Raw genomic sequence first — 8,710 nt, 5'->3', positions numbered from 1 at the left:
AATTTCTTTCCCGCATCACACGGCCGAAAGAGTCATCACTAGCAAATCATCATCGTCCACACTCCTATCCTCACTCTCACGTAACATCCTATTAAATCCATGGTTCCTCGCTCAACACATCCCTCATCACCCCCAAATTTTACAACCAGAGGAAAAACAATACCATCCACACACAATGCAACATATAATAATAAATAACATACAATACTAAACACTACAAACACAAGATAATTCTAGCCACTCCCCTTACCTGATCTCATACGATTTTTGTTTCTAAAATCACCAAGAAAGCTTCACAACGTCACCGATGGTCCTCCCATTTTTTATGCCCGTTCTCAGCTTTATTTTCTCCCAAAAACGTCTTTTCTCTCCCTTATATTTCTAATTTTCGTTTTTTTCTTTTAGGGTACTAAAATGCCAACCCCTTTTTACTCTTCTCCTATTTATACTCTTTTATTCTATCTTTATCCTTTTAATATTAATAAAATCTTTTAGTTTATATCTAAAACCATTAAGATTTTCTCTCTTATTCTCTCTTAACTACTTTTTAAAATATCATCAACCACCAAATCTTTTTAAAATCTATGCAATCTTTAAAATATCAACAATATTTAATAATGATTTTCTCTAATAATAATATTTCATTTAATCATTAAACCCACCAGATTATATCTTCTATTTTCATTTAACTACTTTTTTAAAATAACAACAACTAAATCTTTTAAAAAATTTAGATAATATTATTTTATTAAATATCCAAATTATTTAACTTGCATATCTTTCCTTTCTACACACTTTCTTACTTAATTTCTACACCAATTAAATAAAGGTAAAAGACCCTTTTACCCTTAGACAAAAATATATGAAAATAAAGAAATAACATAACAATTATGTTCTAGCAAAAATATAGATTCAAGAACACTATTTTCCAAACAAAAATCCAAAGTCTCAACTACCTTATTTTTAAAAAAACCTATTTTCCCGGATCTTACAAGATTCCTGCTAAGGCTTAAAGAAAAACAAAAAAGAGCTTTTAAAAGTCCTTCTTCTACTATAATTTTATATTAGTCCATAATGACTTTTTAAAATCATTAGAATATTCCATTGTTTCTTATCATTAAATGAGAGGGCTTGTATAACATTTCAAAAATTATAATTTTAATATTAATAGGGAATTATCACATCTTCAATAAACAAGAACAATATGATTACAATTATTCAAAACTATAACCATAATTTAAAACTTTATATACAAGTTATCCTATACGAATAATATCTATAAAAGAACTAAAGGTTCTTCAAAATAGTGAAATTAAACCAAGTTATTCTGTCTATCTAAGCGTCTACACCCTCATCACCCAACACCTGCCCCACTGAAATATCTTTCTTTGCTGACACCAAATAGGTGATCATTGTCAAAGAGAAAGATTCAAACAAAACAAATAAATACAAGAAACAGGGTAAGTTAATTGTAAAAGACTCAAACATGCAATTCAATCAAGGCATAATATAACAATTTCATTCTCAAATTCCATCCAAAACCAAAATTATGTACATATATCTAGACTCTAGACTTAACCATCTGGATACATGTATTGGTGTCGAACTCTTGAGTGACCTGCACATGTATGGTGAAACAACATACCACTAAAACTGCCATACAAGGTTAATCTGTCAAACACCTATGGTCAAACTAACCCTAGGCTAAGGATTTCCTCCTATTCCTCACAACATAATCACTCCTTTCAACTTAAGGTTGGATAGCTACTGGAATGTCAAAATTATTCCCCCATTTCGAACCCCTACAATAATACATTTCACTAAGTGCAACTCTAAGATTTTTCTGTGGAATTCCTTTTACCACATACTTAAAACTAAATACATATCCACCATTATCATTCACAGGGAATTCATAATATATTACAAACTATACATGACACCATAATAACCAACTTAAATCCAAATAAGAGATTAAAATCCAGAAAACAACATAAAAGGCCAAAACCAAGGTACATAGCGATTTTCTTGAGATAATCGATTATCTCACCAGATAATCGATTATCCTAGAGAGTTTTTCAAGCAAGGATGAATTTTTGACTAGAATAGTCGATTATCAAGTAAGATAATTGATTATTCCAAAGAGTTTTTAAGCGAAGATGAATTTCTGACTGAAATAATCGTTTATCAAGATTTCTGATTTGGTTGCCTCCCAGACCTGTCCAAATGACCAAATTGCTATCCTTGACAGTAAAATTGATTCCAGAAACATGTTTATAACTGAAATGGAGTACCAATTTACTCATTTGGTTAGGAATGAGATTCACCAAATAAAACCAATAACTCATAAGCTTAGAACTTACTTTTGCATTCTATAAACCATATTTCAGTGATCTAAGTGGCTAACAAGTCACAAATGACTCAAAAATAAACCTCAAACATTCTTCTTCTTCCTAAATTAACTCTTTTAAATTTTCACTTGTCAAAACCCCCAAAGTAGACCCGAGACCAAACCAATATTCAACGTACTGCCTACACCATGAAGTAACATATTTCAATTAATTATGACCTCAACACCTTATCTCAAGTGATTAAAATAGTCAACCATCAACAAGCATTAACAAAAAAACTCTTCCAACTCTCATAACACATATTTAGTTTAATTTCAAGTACTCATACTACCATATAATCATATTACAACAAGATATCTATTCAACACCACACCAAATAATTTTTATTTCAATTCAAGCATATCAAAATAGATTATCAATTTACTAAGACTTTATAATTAGTTTCCCTGACCTGATTGGAAGCTCCAACAGCTATAAGAGATCAACAACCACTCCCTCAGCTCATAAAACTCTATCTACACCTATAGATCACGAATTCATGATCAGGGTACGCAGTTAGGACCCTTGATCAACAAAGAACATACTATAAAGCTAAGGAGACACATGCGACTTAAGATTGCTCACATGCATGGAAAATAATACAACTCAAGAAAAATAGTAGAAACTAACTTACTCTTTTAAGAAATCTGATCGAATAAATACGGAGATCTTGTTATCGTGATCATCTAGATACTTCCTGATCTTTAGAGAGATGACTTAGTGTAAAGAACTTAAAGAAATAAGGTAATAAAGGCTCAGAGAACGAGTTTTTAGAGAGATAATTTGTGTTTTAAATAATGAGAACCTTGATAACATTTCTATTTATACTTTTAATTGTTTTAATATTAAAATAATATCATCTTATTATTTAAACATCATATCAAGTCTTAACACTTAACTTCCTAGGTTATTACAACTTGTAAAACTAAAAGTATTTATAAAATTTATTACAAAGATTCAATAACACATAAGATAATAGATATAATACTTTAAAAAATAAAATAGAAAAGTGTTTCAAGTTAATCAAGATACTTTATTGTCAAATATGTGTATAGAGTTTTTTAAGATTCTTCATTTTTCACTTATGATTTCTTTATCCTTAGTTTTGTTTTTTATTTTGTTCAAGATGTTTAATCTTTTACAGGTTTCGTGAAAATATTAATTATGTGCTTTATGAAATTTCAAACATATTGAAACAAATTTTATTAAAAGGATTAAAGAATAGTTCTGATGTATTATTTCAAAGAGTAGAGTACCACATATATACATACAAGGATCCTATAACTCTTCATCTATTAAAGGAATGACAGGTGCACAAATCTACACAAATTATAATAATATCTAAATTATATTTAACACAATATTTGATTGCCTAATATCCGTTAATTGAATATTTGACATATCTTAACATGTCCACTCAAGTTGGTACATGGATATCACACATTCCTAACTTGAATAGAGACTCATTAAACAATCTTCTTGACACTCCTTTGGTCAGAACATTAGCCAACTGCAATTCTGATGTTATAAAAGGAAATGAAATTGTTCCAGCTTGAAGCTTCTCTTTGATGAAATGTTTATCAATCTCCACATGCTTTGTTCTATCATGTTGCACAGGATTCTGAGCAATTGCTATAGCTGAAGTATTGTCACAGTACAAACTCATAGCTTCATTTTGTTTAAAGCCCAAATCTGATAGCACATTTTTAATCCATAAAATTTCACATATATCTAGTGCCATGCCTCTGAATTCTACTTCAACACTAGATCTTGCTACTACAAGTCATTTTTTACTTCTCCAAGTTACAAGATTCCCTCCTACAAAAGTAAAATATACAGAGGTAGATCTTCTACCATCTTTTGAACTTGCCTAATCTGCAAAAGTGTACCCTTCTACCTTTAATTTTCCGTTATTTGAGAACAACATTCCTTTTCCAGGAGTGGACTTTAAATATCTCAAAATCCTTTCAACAACATCCATATGAAGCTTTCGAGAGTCATGCATAAATTGACTAAAACCTTTCACTATGTAGGTGATATCTAAACGTGTATGGCACAAATAAATTAATTTTCCTACCAACCTTTGGTATCTTCCTCTATCTATGCTTGCTGAATTTGAGCATTGAAAGAGTTTATGAATGGCTTCCTACATAAATAAGAAACAAATACCCTAGAAGCACTTTTATATAAAAAATAAATAAAAATAACAAAAACAAAATATATACAAACAAGTCAAATTTAATCAATTTACACTACTCGAAAAGATAAACCATGAGTCCCCGACAAGGGCGCCAAAAACTTGTTAAGTCCCTGGCAAGTGTACCAGATTGTTATCAAGTAATATATAAACGGTAAGTCCGAGTATCATTCTCCCAAAGGACTCTTAGGCCTTATCTTTCATGTAAATTGATCTTATAAGACTTGAGAAAGAAATAATTTTGTAGTGTGAATGCAAAACAAAAATAAACATGCAAATGCAAGTGAATCAATTGGCAAAGAAAAGATATGAATGAATGGAGTTTTTAGGGTTTACAATTTCATCTTATCCACCCTCTTATATCTACTTTTCTTATTTAATTTGCTTATTATCTAATTGTCATGCAAACTTTCTTAGCCTACCCTAAACCCAATTCCTTGGCGAAAAGAGCCTACTATTAATTACTAGTTTACTATCTCTACTCTCCCTGAGTAATTAATAATGCATTAAAGTACAGAAGCAAAGTACACTTGATCGTCCTACCCCTATCTCTAGGCAGTATTGCTTAATCAAGGAATTTCCTATTAGTACATGACTTCCCCGTACGTTCTCGTATTGACAAAGACGAATATCTTCTTACCGAATGAGTTAAACGATAGAAGCATTAAGCATATATAAGAACCCAACAATTGATAATATAAGCATATGAATAAAATAAGAATTTCAATATAAGAGAGTTTCAAAAGATTACATTGTTCCCCAACAACAAAGGATTTAGTTGATTATAAGTTCATTCTAAGCCACAAAGGGTGTGTTTCGATATCAAATTCAAGTATAAAAATAACGGTTTTTTGACCGTTATCACAACCCCAAATTTAGAACTTTGCTTGTCCTCAAGCAAACAAGAAAAAACTTGGCTTTTCGCTTTTTCATCAAAATAGTTCAACAATCTCAAAATTCATTCTTCTGACAACAAGTCATTACTCAATTCAGATTTTCAGTGGAATCTTATCAAGATGAGTACATGCTTTCAATTCAATTTAGCTCACATGATCATATATTTTCTAACAGATGTTTTACTTATGAATGATCAATCACCTAAGCATAGATGTAAGCATGGAATTTATCAATTCTCTCCAAGCAAGTGTTCCATTCAATCACTCAAGTGTTTAAGAGGGTACTCCATCTCTCTACTATTCACATGTCACCTGAAACAAAATTGCCCTTCATCTAATACAATCAATATTCTTACACACAAATGCCATCACAAGGACTTTTTCAAGGTTTATAATGAGGTTGGGCTAACAAGAAAAATTGGTTTTTCTGGAGTATAAAATCCTTGAATTAAGAGAGCTATTTTAACATTCAAAGTTCAAGCACAAACTCTCTTCTTAACCAATCTCACTTATTCCCAACTTCTTCCCTTTTCTTTTATTTTTACATTGAGCTCATCTTTCATGCTTTTTTTTCCTTCTTTTTCTTTTCTCATGCTTTTTCTTTTCTTCAACACTTGAACTCAATATGTTTCTTTTGCCTTTCAAATTTCCCCCAAACAACCCCAAACTTGAACCTTTTTAATACCATACAATTATTCTCAACCCAACTCAAGGTAAATATTTTCAAAGCAAGGGTTTTCATCCTGTTTAAGGCTAAGGTTCAAAAAGGGTAAATCACATAATTTCAATCACTTTGGGCAAAAATTTGGCTAAGTAAGGGCTTCCAAAGATGGCCTTGATCATATAACATAAGCTTGTAATTCAACCAATTTTAAAGACTCAGGCAATATCATTCATGCTTCCATATGAGCAGCACATATATCAATGAACACTCTAGAGCTCAAAACCTCACACAACTATGCTTCCTCACACATCATCATACACCCTGCTTAGCATCATAACCACTGATGAGTTGTTATTTCTTGAACTGTATTTAGTTTATTACACTGAAATAAACCAAGGAATTGCATTTAATTGTCTGTTATTTCCACGTTTTCTGAATTCTACTTAATTTGGTCGAAAATTCGTAATTGTGCTAATTTGGATTTTTTGAGCTGATTAAGTGCATTTTGGTTGCACAAAAATTTTGGGAAACATCATTTGGAGCATTAGGGAAGTTGGCGTGATCATTCAATACTCAACATTTAGTCACTTCCATTTTAATTAAGTTGTAATTTCGTTTTCTAGAAGACCTTAATTAGAATTAGGTGTTTTGGACCCTTTTGGGGGCAATTTTGTAAAAAACACTCATGTGTAGGACATGTGCCTTTTAGGTTAGGGTTTTTATTTTGTTGTGGACTCCATTTGGAGGGAGGCTCTCGATTTTTAGATGGAAATACTGAGCCACACATTGAAACACTTCATACTTTTGGTTTTAGAGCTTTTCTCTCTTAGGGTTTCTTGTATGAACATGCCTTGAGAGAGCTTGTCTTGGTGTTTTCAGTTTTGAGCCATTTTCAATGAACAAGATGCAGATTTTATTCTTCTCTGAACTTACTCTTGGTTGTCTTAGCTCATTGATGGTGAAAAACCATTCATTTCCACTTCCATTTGCTTGTTCTTGGTGCTTGAAGCTTGAGCTTTGGAGATTGTCTTTGCATTTCTATGGTGGATGGCTGCACCTGATTTCGATATTGAAAGCTTGTGCATCCAATATCCTGATGAGGACGTTCCATTTGTTCTCAAGACTGGACTGATCCATTTGTTGCCCATGTTTCATGGTCTTGCAGGTGAGAGTCCACATAAGCATTTGAAGGAATTCTACATTGTTTGTTCCACTATGCAACCTCATGATGTTCCTGAAGAGCACATCTTCTTGAAGGCATTCCCTCATTCATTGGAAGGTGTTGCTAAGGATTGGTTGTACGTTTTGGCGCCTAGATCCGTCACTAGTTAGGATGATCTGAAGAGGTTGTTCTTGGAGAAATTTTTCCAAGCATTTCGGACCACAGCTATCAGGAAAGACATAACTGGGATTAGGCAGCTTGGTGGAGAGAGCTTATATGAGTATTGGGAGAGATTCAAGACACTTTGTGCAAGCTGTCCCCACCATCAGATACCTGAACAACTCCTTATCCAGTATTTCTATGAGGGTTTGAACAATATGATCGAGGTATGATTGATGCTGCCAGAGGTGGAGCGCTTGGAGACACCATACCTGCTGAGGCCAGGCAATTGATTGAGAATATGGCTTCCAACTCCCAACAATTTAGCGCCAGGAATGATGCCATTGTGGTGAGGGGAGTACATGATGTTGTTGCCCAGTCTTTATCAGCTATTGAAAGCAAGTTGGAAGACAAGATTGAATCTCTTGCGAAGTTAGTGACATAGTTGGCAACCAACCAGAAACCTACAGCTTCATCTGCATCTGTTGCACGACTATGTGTTGTTTGTACTTCTCATGACCACTATACAGATGCTTGTCCTACTTTGCAGCCATCAGCTGCCTCTGATGCGCCTCAAGCTTATGCTACTAACATATATAACAATAGGCAGCCACAACAGCCAAATCATGACTTGTCCAGCAACAGGTAAAACTCAGGGTCGAGGAATCACCCTAATCTTAGATGGAACAATGCGCCACAGCATCAGTAGTAGGTGCCACCTTTCTAGAATGCTGGGGGAGCTAACAGATATGTGCCTCCATGATAACGGTCTAAAAACCATTATTTTCATACTTAAATTTGATAGTAAAACACACCCTTTGAGGCTTAGAATGAGCTCTAAATCAAGTAAAACACTTAAGTTGAGTCTCTTGAGAGTCAAAAGTTGGTTTTAGAGATATTATGCTTGTTTTGCAGGGTTTTTGGATGAATTAAAGATGGAAGTAAAGTAAGGTGGACTTAGACCCATGAAAGAAGGAGAAAAATGATGAAAAGAAGGGTCAAACAGCCGTTGAGCGCCAGAATGGACCGTTGAGCGCTCAGAGCGATTAAAGGCAAACCGCTCAACGGAAAAACTGACAACTGAGCGGCCAGAGCGGCTAGAGGCAAACCGCTGAGCGGTCAAATTAGGCGCCTGGGCGGTTGTCTGTTTTTTTAGCTAGATTCTGTAAATCTTTCTGTTATCTATCTGTTATCTTTTTGGGCTTATATATAGCCCCAGTGCGAATTAGATAAGGATTCTTTTGG

At 33.4% G+C, this 8,710-nt stretch overlaps 1 pseudogene; it reads left to right on the top strand.

Moving 5' to 3' along the window:
- Positions 1-8,710, top strand: part of LOC106766051 — a 20,486-nt pseudogene that overhangs the window by 9,582 nt on the left and 2,194 nt on the right.

The sequence above is a fragment of the Vigna radiata genome, chromosome 7 (genome assembly GCF_000741045.1).
Source record: "Vigna radiata var. radiata cultivar VC1973A chromosome 7, Vradiata_ver6, whole genome shotgun sequence".
Classification (NCBI taxonomy): Eukaryota; Viridiplantae; Streptophyta; class Magnoliopsida; order Fabales; family Fabaceae; genus Vigna; species Vigna radiata.
The sequence above is the reverse complement of the archived record's forward strand: the minus strand, read 5'-3'. Positions and strand labels throughout refer to the sequence as shown.